The following is a 25522-nucleotide window of genomic DNA, read 5'->3' on the forward strand; positions in this document are numbered from 1 at the left end:
TGGAAAAGAATGTGTGTTCTGCTGTTTTGGGTTGAAATGTCCTATAGATATCTACCAAATTAGCTTGGTCTAATGTGCCATTTAAGGCCACTGTTTCATTATTGATTTTCTGTCTGGAATGATATATCCGTTGAAGTAAGTGGGTTGTTAAAGTCCCCTACTATTACTGTCAATATCTCCCTTTACATCTGGTAATATTTGCTTTATGTATTTAGCTGCTCTTACATTAGATGCCTATGTTTATGAATGTTATATTCCCTTCTTGTGTTGGACCTTTTATCATATATAATGATCTTCTTTGTGTTTATTTAGACTTTTTTTTTAAGTCTACCTTATCTGATAAGAATATTAGTACCCCAACATTCTTTTTGTTTCCATTTACATGCAATATTTTTTTCCCTTACCTTCAGTCCATGTGCATTGAACTCTAAAGAGAATCTTTGTGAGCAGCATATAGATGGGTCTTCTTTTTTATTTAGTCAGCCACCTTATGTCTTTTGATTGGACCATTTAGTCGATGGATGTTTAAAATTATTATTGATAGGTACAAACTTATTGCGATTCTGTTACCTGTTTTCTGGTTATTTTTGCAATTATTCTCTGTTCTTTCCTTCATTAGTCTCTTCCCTTGTGGCTTGATCATTTTCCTTAGTGTTATATTTGGCCATTCTCTATAGTTTTTGCTTATCTATTGTAGGTTTTTTGATTTTTGGTTACCATAGTTCAGTTCAGTTCAGGCACTCAGTCATGTTCAAAAACGCAGTCATGTCCGACTCTTTGCAACCCCATGGACTGCAGCACGCCAGGCCACCATGTCCATTGCCACTCCCGGCATTTGCTCAAACTCCTGTCCATTGAGCCAGTGATGCCATCCAACCATCTTAACCTCTGTCATCCCCTTCTCCTCCCACCTTCAATCATTCCCAGCATAAAGTCTTTTCAAATGAGTCAGTTCTTTACATCAGGTGGCCAAAGTATTGGAGTTTCAGCTTCAGCATCACTCTTTCCAATGAATATTCAGTACTGATTTTCTTTAGGAGGGAATGGTTGGATCTCCTTGCAGTCCAAGGGACTCTCAAGACTCTTCTCCAACACCATAGTTCAAAAGCATCAACTCTTTGGCACTCAGCTTTCTTTGTAGTCCAACTCTCACATCAGTACATGACCATTGGAAAAACCATAGTTTGACTAGATGGGCTTTTGTTGGCAAAGTAATGTCTCTGCTTTTTAATATGCTGTCTAGGTTGGTCATAACTTTTCTTTCAAGGAGTAAGCATCTTTTAATTTCATGGGTGCAGTCACCATCTGCAGTGATTTTGGAGCCCAGAAAAGTAAAGTCTGCCACTGTTTCCACTGTTTCCCCATCTATTTGCCATGAAGTGATGGGACCGGATGCCATGATCTTAGTTTTCTGAATGTTGAGCTTTAAGCCAACTTTTTCACTCTCCTCTTTCCCTTTCATCAAGAGGCTCTTTAATTCTTCTTCACTTTCTGCCATAAGTGTGGTGTCATCTGTGTATCTAAGGTTATCGATATTTCTCGTGGCAATCTTGATTCCAGCTTGTACTTCATCCAGCATGGAATTTTGCATGATGTACTCTGCATATAAGCTAAATAAGCAGGGTGACAATATACAGCCTTGACATACTCCTTTCCCTATTTGGAACCAGTCTGTTGTTTCATGTCCAGTTCTAACTGTTGTTTCTTGACCTGCATACAGATTTCTCAAGAGGCAGCTCAAGTGGTCTGGTTTGCCACCTCTTTCAGAATTTTCCACAGTTTATTGTGATCCACACAGTCAAAGGCTTTGGCATAGTCAGTAAAGCAGAAATAGATGTTTTTCCAGAACTCTCTTGCTTTTTCAATGATCCAGCAGATGTTAGCAATTTGATCTCTGGTTTTTCTGCCTTTTTGAAAACCAGCTTGAACATCTGCAAGTTCACAGTTCATGTATTGTTGAAGCCTGGTTTGGAGAATTTTGAACATTACTTTTTTAGTGTGTGAGATGAGTGCAATTGTGAGGTAGTTAGAGCATTCTTTGGCATTGCCTTTCTTTGGGATTGGAATGAAAACTGACCTTTTCCAGTCCTGTGGCCACTGCTGAGTTTTCCAAATTGGCTGGCATATTGAGTGCAGCACTTTCACAGTAGCATCTTTGAGGATTTGAAATAGCTCAACTGGAATTCCATCACCTCCACTAGCTTTGTTCATAGTGATGCTTCCTAAGGCCCTTGACTTCACATTGCAGGATGTCTGGCTCTAGGTAAATGATCACACCATCGTGATTATCTGGGTCATGAAGATCTTTTTTGTATGGTCCCTCTGTATATTCTTGCCATCTCTTCTTAATATCTTCTGCTTCTGTTAGGTCCATTACCATTTCTGTCCTTTATTGAGCCCATCGTTGAATAAAATGTTCCCTTGGTATCTCTAATTTTCTTGAAGAGATCTCTAGTCTTTTCCATTCTATTGTTTTCCTCTATTTCTTTGCATTGATCACTGAGGAAGGCTTTTTTATCTCTCCTTGCTATCCTTTGTAACTCTGCATTCAAATTGTTATACCTTTCCTTTTCTCCCTTGCTTTCTGCTTCTCTTCTTTTCACAGCTATTTGTAACGCCTCCTCAGACAGCTGTTTTGTATTTTTGCTTTTCTTTTTCTTGGGGATGATCTTGCTCCCTGTCTCCTGTACAATGTCACAAATCTTCATCCATAGTTCATCAGACACTCTCTTTATCAGATCTAGTCCCTTCAATCTATTTCTTGCTTCCACTGTAGAATCGTAATGAATTTGATTTCAGTCATACTTGAATGATCTAGTGGTTTTTCCCACTTTTTTCAATTTAAGTCTGTATTTGGCAATAAGGATTTCATGATCTGAGCAACAGTCAGCTCCCAGTCTTGTTTTTGCTGACTGTATAGAGCTTCTCCATCTTTGGCTGCAAAGAACAAGCAGTCTGATTTTGGTGTTGACCATCTGGTGATGTCCATGTGTAGAGTTGTCTCTTGTGGTATTGGAAGAGGGTATTTGCTATGATCAGTGCATTCTCTTGGCAAAACTCTGTTAGCCTTTGCCCTGCTTCATTCTGTACTCCAAGGCCAAATTTGCCTGTTGCGCCAGGTGTTTCTTGACTTCCTATTTTTGCATTCCAGTCCCCTATAATGAAAAGGACATCTTTTTGGGGTGTTAGTTCTAAAAGGTCTTGTAGGTCTTCATAGAACCGTTCAACTTCAGCTTATTCAGTATTACTGGTCAGGGCATAGACTTGGATTACCGTGATATTGAGTGGTTTGCATTGGAAATGAACAGAGATCATTCTGTCGTTTTTGAGATTGCATCCAAGTACTGCATTTCGGACTCTTTTGTTGACTATGATGGCTACTCCATTTTTTCTAAGGGATTTCTGCCCACAGTAGTAGATATAATGGTCATCTGAGTTAAATTGACCCATTCCAGTCCATTTTAGTCTGCTGATTCCTAAAATGTTGATGTTCACTGTTGCCATCCCGTTTGACCACTTCCAATTTGCCTTGATTCATGGACCTAACATCCTGGTTCCTGTGCAATATTGCTCTTTACAGCATCGGACCTTGCTTCCATCCCCAGTCACATCCACAACTGGGTGTTGCTTTTGCTTTGGTTCCGTCTCTTCATTCTTTCTGAAGTTATATCTCCACTGATCTCCAGTAGTATATTGGGCACCTACAGACCTGGGGAGTTCATTTTTCAGTGTCCTATCTTTTTGCCTTTTCATACTGTTCATGGGGTTCTCAAGGCAAGAATACTGAAGTGGTTTGCCATTCCCTTCTCCAGTGGACCACATTTTGTCAGAACTCTCCACCATGACCCATCCGTCTTGGGTGGCCCTACATGGCACGGCTCATAGTTTCATTGAGTTAGACAAGGCTGTGGTCTATGTGATTAGATTGGTTAGTTTTCTGTGATTGTGGTTTTCAGTCTGTCTGCCCTCTGATGGAGAAGGAAAAGAGGCTTATGGAAGCTTCCTGATGGGAGAGACTGATTGAGGGGGAAACTGGGTCTTGTTCTGATGGGCGGGGCCATGCTCAGTAAATCTTTACTCCAATTTTCTGTTGATGGGTGGAAGTGTGTTCCCTCCCTGCTATTTACCTGGGGCCAAACTATGGTGGAGGTAATGAAGATAATGGTGACCTCCTTCAAAAGATCCCATGCATGTACTGCTACACTCAGTACCCCCAACCCTGGAGCAGGCCACCACCAGCCCACACCTCCACTGGAGACACCTGAACACTCACAGGCAAATATGGGCTAGTCTCTTGTGGGGTCACTGCTCCTTTCTTCAGGGTCATCGTACACAAGGTTCTGTTTGTGCCCTCCAAGAGTCTATTTCCCAGTCCTGCATAAATTCTGGCAGCGCTATGATGGGGTTAATAGCAACCTCCTCCAAGAGGGCTTATGCCATACCCAAGTCTGCTGCACCCAGAGCCCCTGTCCCTGTGGCAGTCCACTGTTGACCTGTACCTCCACAGCAGACACTCAAACACAGTTCTGTCTCAGTCTCTGTGGGTCCCTGGGTCCTGGTTCACACAAGGTTTGTTTGAGCCCTCTGAGCATCTCTGGCAGGAACTGGGTTTGATTCTAAACGTGAATTCACCCCTCCTACCATCCTGCTGGGGCTTCTCCTTTGCCCTTGGATGTGGGGTATCTCCTCACAGCTGCTCCAATGCCTACTGTCTTACTGGGGTTTCTCTGACCTTGGACGTGGGGTATCTCTTCACAGCTGCTCCAGCAAAGCACAGCCGCTGCTCCTGACCTTGGACGTGAGGTATCTCCTGTCCGCCACTCCTGAGTCATGCAGCAGCCGCTTTCCATAGAGTTCATATAAATTGGTTACCATAGAGTTCATATACATTGACTTATTTTAAACTCATAGTCATTGAAGTTAAACACATTCTAAAATATCTACATGCGTTATTCCCCATTCCCACGTTTTGTTTTCAGCGTCATATTTTATATTTTCATGCTTATTCCTTAACTGTTTATTGTATAGTAGTTAAAATTGATTTCAAATTTTTGTCTTTTAACCTTTATACCAGCTTATTTAAATGGTTAAACCATTGCCTTTCCAATATATGTGCCTTTACCGGGGTGATTTTCCCTTCATATAATTTCTTATTTATTAATGTAGCCTTTTCTTTTTCATTTAGAAAAAAGACCATTTAATACTTCTCATAAGTTTGATTTCGTGTTTATGAACTCTTTTAATTTTTTGAAAGAGCTTGTTTGAGAAGCTCCTTATTTCTCTTTCAATTCTGAATGACAAAAGTGCTGGATAGAGCATCTCAGGTTATAGGATTTTTCCTTTCAATACTTTAAATACATTATGTCATTCTCTTCTGTAAAGTTTTTGCTGAATAATCAGTTGATAGACTTCTAGAAGTTCCTTTGATGTGACTGTTTGTTTTCTCTTGTTGCCTTTAAAATTCTCTAACTTCTGCCACTTCAGAATGATGTAACTCACTGTGGCTCTCTTTGGGTTTATCTTGTCTGGGACTCTCTGTGCTTCCTGTACCTGGATATCTATTTCCTTCTTCGGGTTCAAGAACTTTTTTAGCCATAGTTTCATCAAATACATTTTATACCCCTTTCTCTCTCTCTTCTCCTCCGATGCCTCCTACAGTGTGAATATTTATACACTTAATGTCTCAAACTTCCCTTAAACTGTCCTCATTTTTTAAAGTTTGTCTTTCTTTTTGCTCTTTTGATTGGGTGAGTTCCACTATTCTATTTTCTCAGTCAACACGCATTCTTCTGTCACCTAATCTGCTGTTAATTTCTTCTGGTGCATTTTTCATTTCAGTTATATTATTCAGCTCTGGCTGTATTTTTCAAAAAGTTTTCTAGTTATTTGTTGTAATTCTCACTGTGTTCGTCTATTCTTTTCCCAAGTTCAGTTAGCAATCTTATAACTATTGCTTTGAACTCTTCATCAGATAAATGATTTACCTTCATTCCATTAGTTTTTTTTTTCAGGACTTTTAAATTGTCATTTCGTTTGAAACATATTCCTTTATCTTCTTATCTTGTTTAACTTTTTCTGTCTCTATGAAATTAGATGAAATAGTTACCTGTCCTGGTATTGAAGGTCTGTCCTTATGTGAAAGGGCCCTTAAGCTGTCTACATGTACCCAGTGGCTTTGTGAGAGAGCTGGATCTGAAGGGAGCACAGGCTATATCTTCCCCTGGGATATACTGACAGCTCACATTAATGGGAGGTAGGGCTGGAGTTGGAGGGCCTAAAACCAGAGCCAGGTGCAAACAGGGGCTTTTCCTATGCTCAATGGCCATCACCACCTTATTAGGAGACAAGAGCAGAGCCTGAGGAACTGGAGCAGGATCCCTGAGGGAGTTGGGTTTCTCCTGGGTGTGATCACTATCTCCACTCTGGCTAGGGGCAGGGCTAAGGCCTGAGGGCTTGGGGCTGCACTTCTGTGCTGGTTTCACTTTTTCCCTGGTGAGTGCACCTTGGTTAGAGGCTGAGTTGGGGTCAGAGGGGGTGGAGCCACATTACTGGGTAGCTTGTGACCCTCTCAAGCATGTACAGGGACATATGCACTGGCAATGACTGACACTGTCATGGTCAGAAGTAGGTCCAGGGCTTGAGGTGGCTCCTTTTCCTCTAAATGTGCACACTCTCATGGGCAATGGTAGCCAGTGCCTTAGTGGGAGAAGTACTGGACCAAGACTGGTTGGAATAGGGGCCTGGCACAGGCTGGAGCATGTGCTGGGGCTGCCCTGGAAGCTGGCCAGAGCCCCAGGCAGTTTTTAATCTTTTGCCTCTGTGCTGTGACAGGGGGAAAACAAATTTGTGCATGCACTCTTCAAGAGCAGAGTCTTAGGTTTTCACAGCCTTTTAGTCAGCCCCACTGGTTTCCAACCTAGCTAAGGAGCTAAGGGACTCACCTTCCCTTTATCAGTCCCCAGGACTGGGGCTTCTAACATATGGCTCAAATACCTTGCTTCCAAGAGAGGATCCCTGAGCCTATGATACCTCACTATTCTTCTGGATCCCCTACTAGAGTGCTGGTCCTGACTAAATAGCTTCCCCTCCCTACCTACTAGACTCTGTGGATCTTTCTTTACTGCCTTGGTTGTAGCCACCTTGCCATTCTGCTAATCCTCAGGTCAATTTCAGCAATAGTTGTTCTATATGTACTGGTATTTTTAAATGTGCTCGTGAAAGGAAGTAAACTCAGCATCCTCCCACTCTGCCTTCTTGATCCACAGAGATTGAATGTTTGCAGTTGTAAACCAAAGAATACTGAAGAATGCCTGCAAGCCATCAGAATCAAAGAAAAGAGGCAAGGAAGAATTCTACAGATTCAGAGGGATTTAGGACTTCTAGCTTCTAGAACTGAGATACAATGATACAATATCTTTCTATTTTATCCACTTTGGATGTGTGGTAATTTGTTAAGGTAGCCTTAAGAAACTAATACAAAACATTTTTAAAAATGAGAAACTCAAAAACTGTGGAGTATTGTGGTTGCTCTTAACACTGTTTGACAGATTGAGAAGTGCACAATGTCAGATTCCTAAGTTTTAGTTCAAGTGATGGACTTGTATCTGGGGCTTCCTATGATGGTGTTAAAATAGTTATTATCACCTGTACTCACAGGCAGCTGAGAACCAAATGTAAACATGAATCCTCTAAGTTGCTGATTTATAATGACAGTTGAATTTGAAGGCAAGCACTATCATTTTCTATAAGTATGGTACTGTTTTGGAAAAACTAGAATCATGAAAACTTGAAAGAATATATTTGAACATCTGAATAGCATGGGATACTCTCTGAACAACAACAACAAAAAAAAGCCCCTTCTCTGAAAATCTTTTCTTCTCTTGTTTAAAATCTTATCATAAAAAAAAAAAAAAAATCATAATGCTTCCCCCACCACTCCCATCTCTTTTAACTCTAGAGGTGTAACAAGAATTAGGATAGGATTCAGTAAAATAGTAAGATCTCAGCAAAGATAAATGACTATGAACTAAAATAACCTTAGAATTTGCTAATTTTACCAAGAAACTTGTGAGTGATATGAGAAATAAAAAGATGCCTTTATTTTGAAAAAGATTTAGTGACTTCTCCCTGAAGCATTTACTTGGATATCAGGGGATTCTGAACTCACGCTGTTAACATTCCCAGTTCTTGAAGAAGATGCTCACCAAGTGGAAAAGTTCCACTTGCTCTGTGAAAGTTATTATGGTGAAAATAACAAAGATAAAGTCCTAGAACTCACTTTTCTTTTACAAAAATAATAAATCATATGGTACATCACATAACTGGGAAAATGATAGAGATGAGTAGCACCACTGAGACTTGAAAGATGAATGTATCTTGACTCTTTTACCAAATTTGCTGGATGGGTCTTTGTAAAGGGCAATAACTTTTTATAAGCTTAATCAGGGAATTACTCCAAATTATAATTACAGTTCTAGATGTGGTCCCCTTACCAGAAAAATTTAATTCAATTCATGAATCTCCCCTATGTTTTGGAAAGACATGTTGAAAATGACAGAGAGGTAGAAATAACTCCCACAAATATGCATATGTTTCAAGTCTTAGCCATGTTAGGATCTCTACTCCAAAATGAAAGTTTAAGTTGCTTCACCCTCATTCTCTGCAATTAAGAAAGACAATATTTAGAGAGTATCTTTGTGGTTTCAAAGAACATAAACTACATTTGGTGACCCACTGAGATCTATCTGCAGATGTCCTTGAAACCTGTAGTCTTTAATTGGATCCCCACCTCACCCAAGAAGATTCTCTTGTGTGATACAATCTACCAACTAAGCAGCTCTGCCTCTAGGCCCATTAAGAATTGACAGAAGTCAGTTGTCCTTAAAAATCTCTGGTGTATAAGAAATTTGGTATGTCAGCAGAAACCCTGAAGATTTGGTTGTATGCCTTATTTATCAGTTAACTCTCCATCTTAGCAAAATCCTGTTTGATTTGCTGAAAAACACTGATAGAGCCTGACCAAATTACCAAGGCATAAAAGGTGACCACAGCAGTGGCCACAGGACTGGAAAAGGTCAGTTTTCATTCCAATCCCAAAGAAAGGCAACGTCAAAGAATGTTTAAACTACCACACAATTGCACTCATCTCACATGCTAGCAAAGGAAAGTTCAAAATTCTCCAAGCCAGGTTTTAACACTTTCTAAACCGTGAACTTCCAGATGTTCAAGCTGGATTTAGAAAAGACAGAGGAACCAGAGATCAAATTGCCAACATCCGCTGGTCATCAAAAAAGCAAGAGAGTTCCAGAAAAACATCTATTTCTGCTTTATTGACTCTGCCAAAGTCTTTGTGTGGATCACAACAAACTGTGGAAAATTCTGAACGAGATGGGAATACCAGACCACCTTAGCTGCCTCTTGAGAAACCTGGATGTAGGTCAGGAAGCAACAGTTAAAACTGGACATGGAACAACAGAGTGGTTCCAAATAGGAAAAGGAGTATGTCAAGGCTGTATATTGTCACCCTGCTTATTTAACTTATACGCAGAGTACATCATGAGAAACTCTGGGCTGGAAGAAACACAAGCTGGAATCAAGATTGCTGGGAGAAATATCAATAACCTCAGATATGCAGATGACACCACCCTTATGGTAGAAAGTGAAGAGGAACTAAAGAGCCTCTTGATGAAAGTGAGAGAGGAGAATGAAAGTTAGCATAAAGCTCAACATTCAGAAAACTAAGATCATGGCATCTGGTCCCATCACTTCATAGGAAATGGATGGGGAAACAGTGGAAACAGTGTCAGACTTAATTTTGGGGGGCTCCAAAATCACTGCAGATGGTGATTGCAGCCATGAAATTAAAAGATGCTTACTCCTTGGAAGGAAAGTTATGACCAACCTAGACAGCATATTAAAAAGCAGAGATGTTACTTTGCCAACAAGGGTCCATCTAGTCAAGGCTATGGTTTTTCCAGTTGTCATGTATGGATGTGAGAGTTGGACATCCAACTTCGGCTGAGCGCCGAAGAATTGATACTTTTGAACTATGGTGTTGGAGAAGACTCTTTAGAGTCCCTTGGACTGCAAGGAGATCCAATCAGTCCATTCTAAAGCAGATCAGTCCTGGGTGTTCATTGGAAGGACTGATGCTGAAGCCGAAACACCAATACTTTGGCCACCTGATGTGAAGAACTGACTTATTTGAAAAGACCCTGATGCTGGGAAAGATTGAAGGCAGGAGGAGAAGGGGATGACAGAGGATGAGATGGTTGGATGGCATCATTGACTCAATGGACATGAGTTTGAGTAAGCTCTGGGAGTTGGTGATGGACAGGAAAGCCTGGCATGCTACAGTCTATGGGGTCGCAAAGAGTCAGACAAGACTGAGCGACTGAACTGAACTGAATACATACAGAATAGGGCACAGTCTTATGCAGAAAATGTACATAATTAGCACTGGAAATTTCCTCATGTTTCCTAAGCATGTATACCAGCTATAATTCAACTCTCCATCAATAGAAACTAACAACACAAACGCATGAGTATTCTCTGACATTAGTTGCCCAGAGAAAAAGTAAACATAGTAAACTAAACCTGATGAGTCTATACAAAGTGCTGGCAACACAGATATAGACTTCTAGGACATTATCTCAAAATGGTTGTGGTGGTTTAGTCACTAAGTCATGTCTGACTCTTGCGACACCATGGACTGGGAGCCTACCAGGCTCCTCTGTCCATGGGATTCTCCAGGCAAGAATACTGGAGTGGGTTGCCATTTCCTTCTCCAGGGGATCTTCCCAACCCAGGAATTGAACCCGGGTCTCCTGCATTGCAGGCAGATTCTTTACTGACTGAGCTACAAGGAAAGCCCTTATCTCAAAATAGGCCCATTAAAAATGTATATTTAGGTTATATGTTTGTGTTCACATTCAGTAGGTTGCAATTTTGTAAAAAATTCTTAATAATCAAATGGAAAGATAAATCAATTTGTGCATTTCCATCACCATACTTTCTCATTCACTGTAGTGTCTGCTCAGTAAGCTCATGGAAAAGCATCTCTAGCAATAAATAAGGAAAATGCATGGGCCTGCACAATGGACTTGCCCTCATTAATTCAATCAATCACTAATGTTAGTGCAAGATTTTTCCTTGGCAGCTATCAACAATGTAACCCCTTAAGTTTCCTAAAATTGTAGAGTTGGGAAAACCATATAGTTACTTGATGGCAGGTTGATTATATTGGCACTCCACCTATAAAAATTGGATTAATATTTTTTTCTTCCCTAAAATGGACACATTCTAGTTAAGTGCATTTCTTATCTGTCATTGTTCCTTTATCACTACTAACACTAGACCAACTAAATGCCTTATATACAATTACAGTATTATAAAAACATTGATTCTAATCAAGTAACTTGGAGAGTTGCTTAATTAGTAGCAAGAAGTTAAGTGATTCTTTTATGCCCAAGGTCTCACAGTGTACCATATCACACAAAAGTGTTACCCTTAAGGAAAAGTAGAATGGTGTAAGTATCAACCATTACAGTGTTATAATATAGAGCACTATAGAATCTATATAATTCATTCTTTCTCATATAATAAGTTTCCTGAGAAAAAAGAGCATTTTCATACTAATTTTGTAAACCCAGTCTTGTACACAAAATGGATGCTAAAGAGAATGCTGGTCAAAATTAAATAAATCAATTAAAATTACTTTGCATCAGTACACATAAAATAAGATTAAAACCCATTAAAAATGAGATTGGTATCATAAAAATATTCAGAAATGCAAATCAAAGTTTTTTTTTAGGTTTTGCATAAAAATGGTGCTTTGTTGATATGGTTACAGAGGATTCACTGTTTCTTTCAAATAATCAGCTATATTTAAAAGCTGTTTTAACACTCTTTTGTACAAAGAACTAAGCATTCTGCCCTTACGATGACAAATGCTTTGCACAACTGAATTATATCCAAGCCACTGATTTCATTTTGATAACTGTCTTTCCAAAATCATTTGCAAAGCAAATGTTTTACAGCTCTCAAAGAACTGACATTCTGGTGAGGAACAGTAATTTGATGATCCTGAAATTGTAAGGTTTTCAGCTTCTAATTTCCTTGCTAGATTTATTTTTGTTTATTTTATTTTAGTGGTAAGGATAGATTTAGTCAAAATATATTTTTCTTATTGATGATGACTAATATATCTTTTTTTTTTTCATTTTAAAAGATTAGTAGGGCTGCTATGTGACTACATAACTTTAACTGATTCATCCACCGAAGGGCAACTCAGAAGTTGCAGTCTCTGAGCTCAGCACAGAATTAGTACACACTAAAAAAAACAGAGTGCAAAAAAAAAGGTTCAGTCCTTCAATTCCTTAATCAATCATCGTCTTCGAAAAGCAAGGCAAACAAATTATTATAAACACTGTAAATAGAGCATGCTTAAAAATATTCTGAAAAGTACAAACAAATTTCTTGAATATAGCACAGATTTGATAATTCACGTTGATGTGGCGGGAAGAAATTTTCCTCTATCCTTCTAGGTTTTTCTGGCTGGTCTAAGAATTAAATCGACATGAGATAGATTAACGGAAAAAAAAAAAAATCAAACAAAAGTTTAGTAACCTGTGTATATGGAAGAGACCCAGGAAAACTGAGTAACTCACCAAACTGACTGAAATATTTACCTTAAATACTTCAGCTAAAGACAAAAGAGGATGTTGGGAAGTAATGGTTTGGGATTTCAAAGAGGAGAAAGGTAATTGACAGGAGATGGAAAAGCAAATGTTTGGTAAACAAGTATTTGCTAGGCCATACAGAGACAATGGGACAAAGAGAATTTTAACAAATAGACCCTGCTAGGTTCCTCCCTGCTATACACTTAAGCTTAGTTTTTACTATAGTTATCTATGGTGATAGCTTTTTCCCTGAATCGGGTCTTCTATCTATATTCTTCAGGCAGTTCTGGAAGGCCACAGTTTCTTCCTGAATCATTTGAGCCTTGACTGTTATCAGCTCAAAATGATCTACATGCCAAAAGAGACATTTTAGGGTGGGAAATTTTGCTCCCCTATAATATGTCAAACTTTTAAAAACTAAATATCATGCTATTAGAGAGCAAGCACATTTATAAAATCTGCAGAAATCAGTCTAGTCTCTAACTTTAAGAAATTCCATATATTTTTGGTGAATAATGAACATGATTATAATAACAAAATTAAATGAAAGCTTTAATCATTTTTCCTGAAGTTTTGCACTTTGAATAGTTTATAATATTGTTAGAACACACTGTCTAATCTGTAATTTCCATTTTTCTAAGAGTTTTATAGCAAGTCTGGACTCATTCAAATTCTCTCATCACTATTATACCTTTATTATTTCTTTAGATTTCTGGTAGAATAATTAATCAGAGTTTTAAAACCTGAAATAATCTGAATTTTTATAGTCTACCAATGAAAAGAGTATGCATACTGTGAGGACTTACTTTATCCACATTTTTCTCCAATCAATCAATAAGACTGTTGAGTAGAATTTTAAAATGTTGTCTGTGTTCAGAAGTTATGGTGATAATTCAGGTCAAATAAAATCAACTGCTTGTAAACAATACTTCTAATTTAATTGGATTTTGAAACATTTTGAAAGCAGCTTTTTCCTGTTTCCTGTTTGCCCATTTCTATTCCCCCCTAACCTTAAAGGAACCTAATTATAGGAACAAGATCACTAAGCAATTTAACCTAAACTCCTGAATTATGCTCTCCTGAGTGTACACAATGCCTTGCCTAACTTGTTGATCCTTTTCCTAGATTAAAAGAAGTAAGAATGAAGAATTAAGTAGTTAAAGAATGACTAGTTTTCAACCCCGCAAAGTGATTTTAGCAGGCAGATCATGTGAGCAAGATAACATCTGAAGAAAGAGCCAATCTGCATGCAATGGAGAATGATGCACAAACTTCTTTCCCTTTAAAAACTGTCATAGCTGAGCAGAGCCAGTCTTGGGACATGAGTCCACCTTCTACCCACATTGCCAACTTTTCTTATTAAAGCAACTTTCCACCAACACTTGCCTCTCATATTGGCTTTTGAGTGGCAAGAAACCAAACCTGAGTTCAGTAAAAATTTTAAAAATGTATTTGCTTTGTATGAAGCATTCCAGAACACAAATGAATAATAGTTTCTTCCATGACCTTAATAAATAGAAAGAAATCTTCAAAGCAGATTTTTTTGTCTTCTAAGGTCAAAAATGCCAAGAACTCCATGGTAATGTTTTGTTACAACTGTAATTACAGAGAAACATTATTTCTTAGGACCTCTAAAATTTCAGGCTGATAATTATTTTTTCTAAGATTTTTATAGCCTGATCCTCAGTTGCCTGTAGTTCAATAACCAAATAATTGGTTTCAACCAAAAATTAATACTTTGCCTTTTATCCTAGTGGCTTAATTTAATGTCATTTTAAATGCTATTCCTTAGGAGCAATCCATAATCATTCTTTTCAATGGCATATTTTATCTATCAGTTGAGTATTTTAACATCAGGTATTTACATTTCTGCCCAGACAGACACAGAGTAAAGTCTGAGAAAAATATTATTTTTAACCTTCAATCAAAGTGTAAATAAGAAACAGTTAAAATTAAGTTTTCGACAATGTGATCATCATTCTCTAATGCATTTGGGTTTTTTTTCCCTATGAAAATATTTTCATTTCTATCTATTTGTGATTCTATGTCTCACATTGCATCAAAAAATGAAGAAAAAAGTAACGTGAGTCCAGGTGGTTGCTACTGGTCCTTTTCTACTAATATAGCACTATTTGAAATAGAAATTCTCTTCTTTTCTCCTTTCAGTTCTACAATAATACTGAATTTTAAATATTCCAGATCAGTGGTATTTATTACTGTGAAGTAAATGTAGCTTGCAGGTTGAACATCCTGTTTTAACTTATTAAACTGAAAAGTAACAGATGGAAGTGCTGGAAATGTTTCCACTACATATTTTATTTGAGCAATACTTTTATCATTATTGCTTATAGCAGAGCCATGAAAACTGAAAGTTTCCACCCAAAGCAGGTCTCAAAATTTCTCTAGTTTCCTTAAGTAACTCTGCTGTAGATAAAGAGATAAGAAACTATAAATTTTTTTGATGCTAGTAGTGAAAGGGACTCATTCTGAGTCAAAAATATTTGACCTTAAATATGTACATGTTGTTCTTATAATTTACCTTATAAAATATTGTTTTATAAACCTTATATATCACATCAGTATATTTCATATCAAACTTAAATGTGTAATTTTACTAAAATATATTGTCTCAGTTTACAGTGATATTTTCAAAGAAGAAATAAAGGACGACTATAAAAATCAATCTACCCTGTAATCTGAGAAAAGTACCTACAGACTATAACAGAGTTACAGTCTTCAGTTACAAGACTGAATCATAGCATCTTAATGTTTGAATTCCATGTTTATACTGGAAAAAATGAATCAACTGGTAAATCTGAGCTGCATAAACCCAAATGCAGTCTTCAGAAATGAATGTCTTCTTCAAGATATTTTTCTAAATTATATAATCACCATATCAAATATATAGTGACTGTGAAATGCATGTACTGCCAGCTTTCTTGTGTGTGTGCATAGCATCCTGGTTATTTTCACAATAGCCTTCTAATTGGAGAAGGAAATGGCAACCCACTCCAGTATTCTTGCCTGGAGAATCCCCTGAACAAAGGAGCCTGGTGGGCTACAGTCCAGGGGTTGCACAGAGTCGGACACCACTGAAGCAACTTAGCACAGCACAGGACAACACAGCACAGCCTTCTAATAAACTGTGGATATACCCAATCAGAAAAGAATGAAATGCATGACTATAACCAGAATTTCAGAGAAAAAAAAATCAATGAAAAAGATAAGATGTGCTTAGCAACTCCATTTGCTCTTCCAGATCCATTCCCCACAGTATTCCAACTTACACCATGCTCCAGGTGGCTGACATGTCGAAATATATCATAAGATCTCCTGCACTCTTTCAGCTGGGGAAGCCTGGGGGATTCTGGAGGTAGAGATGAGAGCAAGGTCAAGGCTTTACTGACCTGATTCTCTTCTTTTGAAGTCATTTCATGCTGGCTGTCCCCCTTGAAAAGATGGCACTACTGAACTCAAAATGGCCTACTCTACGCAATTCCTTTTGGTTCTGAAAATCGCTCCTACCCTACATCACTGTTATATCTAGAAAGGCTAACATTTGCTTCTGTTAGCAAGCTTCTAGGATTTTGTACCAATCTTTGTATTTTTCAAGACTCCCAGTCATTTCTTTTTAATTTGGCACCTTATAAATAAACCATCTTCAAATCATCCTAATATGAGTGTGCTATTTTCTGATATAGCCATTGATATCAGGAGTGTCTTAAGTAACTCACCCTTAAAATGAGATTATGAGATTTGGTTGGTTATATAAACCAGAGGCTCATAGATAATCTCTATTATGAGGAAAAGAAGGATACAAGTAACCTATGGCATGACATGGCATCATAATTGCTCAGATTTTTACTGCCAGTAACATTGGATAAAATATAGTTGGAGGAAACAGCATTGTGAGATTCAGTGCTTTGACACTATGCAATGGAATAGACAGTGATTTTAAAGTTCAAATGTTCACCTGATTTCTTCTAATGCCCCTAGAGAATTAATATAAGGCAAAGAGAAATTTGAAACTATGAATGTGAAACCAAAAATACATGTAGAACAACAAAATGTGTGACAACTTTCATGAAGACTCTTATTTTCTCTAGTCACAAGGAACACATGGCTGAGACCATGTATCAGTTCAGTTTAGTCGCTCAGTCATGTCCGACTCTTTGCGACCCCATGAATCGCAGCATGCCAGGCCTCCCTGTCCATCACCAACTCCCAGAGTTTACCCAAACCCATGTCCATCGAGTCGGTGATGCCATCCAACCATCTCATCCTCTGTCGTCCTCTTCTCCTCCTGCCCCCAATCCTTCCCAGCATTAGGGCTTTTCCAATCAGTCAACTCTTCCCATGAGGTGGCCAAAGTGTTGGAGTTTCAGCTTCAACATCAGTCCTTCTAATGAACACCCAGGACTGATCTGCTTTAGGATGGACTGGTTGGAACTTCTTGCAGTTCAAGGGACTCTCAAGAGTCTTCTCCAACACCACAGTTCAAAAGCATCAATTCTTCGGTGCTCAGCTTTCTTCACCGTCCAACTCTCACATCCATACATGACCAGTATAGGAATGTATAATAAGAGCTGGAGTTTCAGCACCAATTAAATGCCCAACTCCTCCACTAGAAGGGAAGGAGCAGGATGCAGAGATGTGGGCCAGGGACAACTAAATAGATATTAATGAGATCTTGAAACTTTAACTTTTCCCCTAAACCTTCCTCCATCTGAAAAAAAAATCATTCCATCCTCAACTCCTGGTTGCATCTGGGACAATTAACTTCATAAGATAATAAAATTCTTTTTAGAAATATCTTCTCTTTCTCCCCTTTTGTCCATATGTACAATAAGACTTATATCCCAGCATTTTCCAGACAGTGTGATCTATTCTAGGAGAAGATGGTATATATATCACATGAGTAAAAATGCTTCACAAATATAAGTTTTGGTGTCTGTGTGGTATTTGGTTCTAAGTGTGTTAGACCACACATAGAATTTAAGGTTCAGTTCAGTTGAGTTCAGTCGTTCAGTTCTGTCTGACTCTTTGCGACCCCATGGACTGTAGCACACCAGGCCTCCCTGTCCATCGCTAACTCCTGAAGTTTACCCAAGCTCATGTCCAGTGAGTCGGTGATGCCATCCAACCATCTCATCCTCTGTTGTCCCCTTCTTCTCCTGCCTTTAATCTTTCCCAGCATCAAGGTCTTTTCAAATGAGTCAGTTCTTCCAATCAGGTGGCCAAATTACGAGTTTCAGCTTCAGCATCAGTCCTTCCAATGAATATTCAGGACTGATTTCCTTTAGGATTGACTGGTTGGATCTCCTTGCAGTCCAAGGGACTCTCAAGAGTCTTCTCGAACACCACAGTTCAAAAGCATCAATTCTTCAGTGCTCAGCTTTCTTTATAGTCCAACTCTCACATCCATATGTGACCACTGGAAAAACCATAGCTTTGACTAGACAGACCTTTGTTGGCAAAGTGATATCTCTGCTTTTTAATATGCTGTCTAGGTTGGTCATAACTTCCCTTCCAAGGAGCAAGCATCTTTTAATTTCATGGCTGCCGTCACCATCTGCAGTGATTTTTGAGCACAAAAAAATAGTCTGACACTGGTTCCACTGTTTCCCCATTTATTTGCCATGAAGTGATGGGACCAGATGCCATGATCTTAGTTTTCTGAATGTTGAATTTTAAGCCAACTTTTTCACTCTCCTCTTTCACTTTCATCAAGAGGCTCTTTAGTTCTTCGCTTTCTAATTAATGGCATGGATCTTTTCACATTGGTTTCAGAATTTATTGTGTAGGCTAGGCTTGAGCACTTATGTGTGATGTTAATATTCTACTAGTTGGCTAATCTAAGCCTTCTCTCAACAAAGACCTATCATTAATGAAATTGAAAGGCAAAAACAAAACAAAAAAAATTCCATGTTATACTGTAAAGGAAAGTCTTAATTCTTAAAGAAATACACTCGGAATAAATTTATTAAGTGGAATCTTCTTGGTGATTGCCTAGCCATATTCTCTTAGGATTTCTGGGAGGACATTCCCTCAACAAGACATTAAGAAATGCCTTCATGATGGAGGTATGAACATTCTTGATCTCTCTGGTGCTTATACTCTGTAGGCCAGAGATGAGAGTGTGAGATGCTACAATGAAAATTGACTCTGTGACCTCAATGGTAAAAATGGGATTCTAGAGTGGTAGAAAATGTAAGCACGGAAGCCATAAGGAGAAAATGCATATGGCTACAATGGTCTTTTTTAATTTATTTGTTTATTTGGCTGTGCCAGGTCTTAGTTGCATCCTGAGGGATCTTCTGTTGCTGCGCACAGGCTTAATTGCTCTGCGGCACATGGGATCTTAGTTCCCTGACTAGGGATCAAACCCAAGTGCTCTGCATTGCAAAGTAGATTCTCAACCACCGAATCACTAGAGAAATCCCTACAATAGTGTTTGATCCATGGAAATCTATTGCTAATTACTCATACCCTCAGAAGTGAAATAAACTGATTCCTAGAAATCTACTTAAGTGCTTCTTAACATATATAAGATGATAAATTCTAGATTGGCTGAGAAAAATCTGACCCAAATTGCTATTTGGAGATTCACAGCTTTGTTACTACACCAAAGTCAGTTTAAGACAGAGCTTTTCCCATGAAAAACATTGAAGTTGTTCACTTTGAAAAGTAAACCTCCATCCGATTCCTCAAATGGACCCATTACCATTTTCCAGAATGATTTTAGAAAGAGAAATATCCATACTTCATAATCTTTCAGTTACTGACTCTGAACTCATGCTTATCCTCAAAAATCTGAAATACTTTTATATTTTACTAGTCAGAGTGACTCTTGGCTTGTCCTAGCAGTGGCTTCAGAATATGCAGTAAAAATAGAATATATTTAATTATCAAGAAGGCATCTTATATTTGTTCCATAGTATATGGAACAAAGGTTATTTTGTAGAAAGAATAAAATTCCTGTTTTCTCATCTCTTCCTGAAAATAGTAAGCCATTCCTGGGGGAAATATAGAGATTGGTGCCACAATCAAGGATTTGACATGTGCAAGGGTTGTGATTCCTAGCATAGCACCAATGAACTAGCCTGTCTGGTCACTGCAAAATCTTGATGGATCATGGAGAATAACAGAAGATCATTAAAAACTTAATCAAGTACTGATGTCGATTGCAGCTATGATTCCAGATTGGGTATCTCTCTAGGCACAACTCAACATAATTTTAGCACTTGTATATAGTAAATAATTAATTTTCTAACAAAGTTCATAAGCAAAATAATAAATGGTTTGCATTTCCATATCAGAGAATACTGTGTAACTTTACTGTCTTGCCACAGGTCTATGTCAACTCTTCAGCTTCCTTTCATATAGAGAATTTGTTAATTAACTAGAGCTCTGGAGAACTTATTAAGACAAACATGTGCCCGAAGGTAGGGAAGCAACTACAAATACTCACGAGTCTGCCCAGTTGGTGTAGTTTCCAGGAGTCTAGTAGCTTGGATCATGTCAGAATATTCTTTCTAAAGTAAAAGATAGAACCAGTCTCAAAAGAATAAGCACAATGTTTTGTAGATGTGTATGGATTTTAGAGACAAAATATCCTGTATTGGAGTGAGCGGCTTATACCCAGATATCAGGCACCTAATGTGCCTGTTATCAGTGTGATCTGGAGACAGAAATTTCACTTTATCAGATTTAGATTATAGTATAATTTTGCTTCTACTAGGCATAATGATCCAGCAGTTCAAGTGGTTTTGGAATTATCTTTGGCATACAGATGCTATATGAAGCTTCTGGTGATCCCAGAAAGAAAACCAGAAAAATCCCTAGAATAAGACCATGTCCTCCTCTTTTGGCAAATGTTCTACATTAGAAATGCAGCTCCAGGCTCGTGACTGGGCCTTTGTACAGACTAAGTGACTGAACATGAGATACCTAATGACCACATGAACCAAATTGCCTATTATGATAATTCAACAACCTTAACTTTGGATTTCAACAGGCGGTATTCCCATATAAAGTAAAAGTGAAATATACAAAGTAAGGCTCTATCAGGCCCTGAAGACATGTGTGAACCACACAAGCAAATAACTAAGAACCACGGCACCTGTGTACAGAGGAGTCTGGGAGGCTACAGTCCATGGGGTTGCAAAATAGTCAGACACAAGTGAGCATGAACACTACTTACTAACTAGTACCAGATGGAGGTATTAATGTATGACTAGCGCGCTACAATCCCCCTCAGAAATGGGCCTCAAGGGCAGTGGAAAGGAGGGGAACCATCCTGTATGGAAATGGCTCTCCACATGATAGAAGGGAGAATAGCCTCACGTAAGTCTATTTGAATAGAACTTAGAACAAAGTTAAAAAGCTAATGAACATGTAGTCTAGTAAAAGATAAATAAGGAAGAATGTCACAATCATAAAAAGATTAATCATTTACAAAGAATTAGTCTGCAAGAAAAAAAAGACTTTCTCCTATTCTTAAATAAAACAAAAAGCAAATGTTTTTTTTTTTAATATAGAGAAAATATAGGACAATTCGAAGTTAATAATTTCAATAGTTCCATTGTATTAAATGTTACAGTACTGAATAAGCCATGGTTCATATCATATAAGGGCAAGATTTCTGGGTCTGAGTAAGACCACCTTAACATTCTGAGCACTTTCTTAGTTCTTCCAGATAAGTGATTGCTTAGGGTATTTGCAGGGTCATGACAAGGTTCTTGAGCTCAGGATCATTTCAAGGGCCTGCAATTAGGACAGCCCAATTATCTGATGACTTAAACGACCCAAGTTTTACCAACGCCGATGCCAACTTCAGTCCCTCTTAGTGTTTATCTCTTATAATTAATACTTTTATAATTAAGTAGCTTAAACTCTTTCTCTGATTATTAAAAGATTCAAAAATCTCACTGTCAAAGGTGACAACAACATTTATCAAAAATCTGCGTTCATTTATTAGGATTAGAAAGTATATTATTTAACCCACTAAAAGTAAAAATAAATTAAGAAATACCATCCAAATCATTAAAAAGGAATATGTCCATACACAGATTTTCTGAAAGTATTTCCTTTTTACTTATCTAACAGAGAAGTCCTTTCTCTGTTCTTCCTCAGGTGAAAACAGGCAAAGTACTCTGCAGCCTGAACACTCAACACAAATCCCCAAGACTTGTAAATATAATAGTAAATAATCTTTACTAGATTTTTCTGAAATCTAGAGATCATTTGCATGTGATTTTCCTGGCCCTTCCACTACCCGGGAGCACACTTTGGAACTCTGGCTGTTACTCAGCATTGTACTTTTAGAAAAGCTTAACTTCCACTCAAAATAAATAAATTTAAAATCATAATAACTGAACGAGAGCTTGTAAAAGTGTTTAATAAGTTTTCAGCTAAAAAATGGTGTTGAATTTGATTGGTCTAACTCTGTGGTTAGGGATTTGAATGAAAGCATATTCTTGGGCACATCTTCAGATTTCAAGGTCATCTAATCAGATTCCTAACAGTTCTTCAGTGAAAAGCATCAGGTCTTACAAATTTGCCTCAGAAAATATTTTTACATTTTTATCATCAAAAATTGGACCTAAAAGTTTTAATGAGTGGTTTAGTTTTAGACTGTAAATTTTTTTTTTCCTGAAAGTCATCAAACTGATACATGCATCAGGAATTTATATCAGGGACTTCCCTGGCAGTCCAGTGGTTAAGACTCTACACTTCTGCTGCAGAGGGAGCAGGTTTGATCCTTGGCTGGGGAGCTAAGATACTGCATGCTGTGCAGCCAGAAAAAGAAAAGGAAATTTATAACCAATTATTCATAACACTATAAATAACATTCTCAGGCCCTTTAGTGTAGAACTTGAAGTAAACAATGGTGGGAACATGATATCAAGACCTCAGATCATTTTGCTTCCAGGGGCCAGAATAAAATGCTATAAGGATATAAATCCTAAGATTTCATTTGGTTGATCAGATGCAGAGAATAAACTATGAAAATACAATGAAACTATTGAAATTATTAACTTGGAATTCTCATATATTTTTCTACACTCATAAATTATGTCCTCCCTGAATAATAAAATATTCTTTTTGTTTTAAATTGTATAGATAATTTGCATATGTGTGTGTGTATGCTCAGTCGTATCTGACTCTTTGCCACCCCATGCGCTATAACCCACTAGATTTCTCTGTCCGTGGAATTTTCCAGGCAAGAGTAATGGAGTGGGTTGCCATTTCCTACTCCAGGGGATCTTCCCAACCCAAGGATCAAACCCGTGGCTCTCATGTCTCCTGCATTGCCAGGCTAATTCTTTATGACTGGGCCACCTGTGAAGCCTTGCATATGGATATAATGTGTTAAATGGCTAAATTATACAATGTAAAACATATCAATGAGTATTAGAAAGAGCTTTTTTCAAATTTCCCAACTTACCAACTATGAATCCATTTTCAAAAATTTTTAAATTTATAACAAATCTAGGCGATCCTTGAAACTGTCACCCATTTTTGAAATGCTTAGTAAATAGAACCAGCTGGGATTTTGATGGCCATGAAAATAGATATAATACCTTTTTTTCTTTCTGTTACATTCTTCTGTATATTTCTATGTTCAACAAATATAAAGATGTGTTCCCAAGTTATTTGTAATATAGCTATAATGTTTCACAAGGCTTCTTCCATAATGTTCTAGGGTTAATATTCTTATTTGGAAGGAAAGGATGTTGACAAGAAAGGGATTTGTTTGCTTAATACAGAACAATTTTTACTTCTGGTGCTTCCACAGAGAGATGATAAGTAATACACAACAACAATATGAAGTGCTTATTTCTTAGGAAAACGTGTAGAAAATATTTTAAAGAATTTAAAATATATAAAAAGAATATACTTTTACTATTTAATGATCCTGACCTGGTGAATTAGGGAATAAAAGATAAACTTACCATGTCTTTGATAGAAAACAAACACACACCTCAAGTTTTAAATTAAAAGTTTTAAAATCACTTTTATTAAGAAATTAAACATATACTTAAGGTGTCATAAAAGTAGGAATGGAAACAAAAAGAAACAAAGGAATGTTAATAAAGCCAACACATGTAAAACAAGTACATGCCTTGTATAAAGTCACAAGATAGAAAGTTTTTGTATTTTTACAGGCAGCTGAAATGGAGATTTCCAGTCTTCCTCCCCAAAGATTCTGAGTCTTTAGATGTCTTGACCTTGACAGGCCATAGTTGATGCAACTGGCCATTTACCAGTAATTCAGTGCATAGAACCATAGAAGCACAAGAAATGTCCTACTGAAACCCTGGGCAGGTCCCCAGATATACTCCTTTTTACTCTCATTGTGTGACATCCCCCTAATACTTTATGTCAATTATCATTAATTATTTCTGATACTATAGGAGTCCTTATTTTTGTTTACTGGTCCATTGTCAAGAGGAGGAGCTAAAGCAATTTGTTTCTACTCACAACATCCAATTCAGTAAAATCCTTTGTTCCCTGGATGACTGAAATGTTACCTCCCTGAAAACCACAATCCTCAAAGATATTGATAGGAACTACCCCTAGTTCCAACATGTAATGCCTGGAGCTGTTCATATTAGCTTTTAGGGATGCTCCAACAGAAAATAAACATCTAGTTCATTATACAATAGCCTCCTTCGGGATCAGTGCTTTACCCCTACAAAGTATTGCCCCTAAGCTAGTGCTTTGACTAAGCTTTTAGAACTATATTCCATCATCCTTCCCTGGTGGCTCAGATGGTAAAATGTCTGCCTACAATGAGGGAGACCTGAGTTCAATCCACAGATCGGGAAGATCTCCTATAGAAGGAAATGTCAACTGACTCTAGTATTCTTGCCTGGAAAATCCCATGGAAGGAGGAGCCTGGTAGGCTACAGTCCATGTGTTCACAAAGAGTTGGACATGACTGAGCAACTTCACTTTCTTTGTTTCCATCATCCTAGTTCAGTTGCTCACTTGTGTCCAGCTCTTTGCCACTGATGGACTGCAGCACACCAGGTTTCCCTGTCCATCACCAACTCCCAGAGCTTGCTCAAACTCATGTCCATTGGGTCAGTGATGCTATCTAACCACCTCATCCTCTGTCATCCCCTTCTCCTCCTGCCTTTGATCTTTCCCAGCATCAGGGTCTTTTCTAACGAGTCAGTACTTTGCGTCAGGTGGCCAAAGTATTGGAGCTTCAGCTTCAGCATCAGTCCTTCCAATGAACATTCAGGGTTGATTTCCTTTAGGATTGACTAGTTTGATATCCTTCCAGTCTAAGGGACTCTCAAGAGTCTTCCCCAACACCACAGTTCAAAAGCATCAATTCTTTGGTGCTCAGCTTTCTTTATGGTCCAACTCTCACATCCATACATGACTACTGGGAAAACCATAGGTTTGACTAGATGAATCATTTTTGACAAAGTAATGTCTCTTCTTTTTAATATGCTGTCTAGGCTGGTCATAGCTTTTCTTCCAAGGAGCAAGCATCTTTTAATTTCATGGCTGCAGTCACCATCTGCAGTGATTCTGGAACCCAAGAAAATAAAATCTCATTGGTTCCATTGTTTAACCTTTTTTTGGCCATGAAGTGATGGGACCTGATGCCATGATCTTAATTTTCTCAGTGTTGAGTTTTAAGTCAGATTTTTTACTCTTCTCTTTCACTTTCATCAAGAGGCATTTTAGTTCCTCTTCGCTTTCTGCCCTTAGGGTAGTGTCATCTGCATATCTTAGGTTATTGATATTTCCCCTGGAATCTTGATTCCAGTTTGTACTTCATCCAGCCTGGCATTTCACTGAATGCAAAGGACCAAAAA

General features: G+C 38.0%; 1 long non-coding RNA gene across 1 annotated transcript in view; it reads right to left on the reverse strand.

The window, feature by feature from the left end:
- The window catches only part of LOC145528695 (uncharacterized), a 686972-nt gene that overhangs the window by 251274 nt on the left and 410176 nt on the right, over window positions 1-25522 (reverse strand). Inside the window, exons 5-6 of the long non-coding RNA XR_014070554.1 lie at window positions 20152-20215; window positions 15968-16047 (exon numbers count right to left, since the gene is read on the reverse strand). This is a non-coding gene — a long non-coding RNA (uncharacterized LOC145528695). The remainder of the gene's footprint in view (window positions 1-15967; window positions 16048-20151; window positions 20216-25522) is intronic.

The sequence above is a fragment of the Giraffa tippelskirchi genome, chromosome 2 (genome assembly GCF_054371585.1).
Source record: "Giraffa tippelskirchi isolate mGirTip1 chromosome 2, T2T-mGirTip1v1.2.pri, whole genome shotgun sequence".
NCBI lineage: Eukaryota > Metazoa > Chordata > Mammalia > Artiodactyla > Giraffidae > Giraffa > Giraffa tippelskirchi.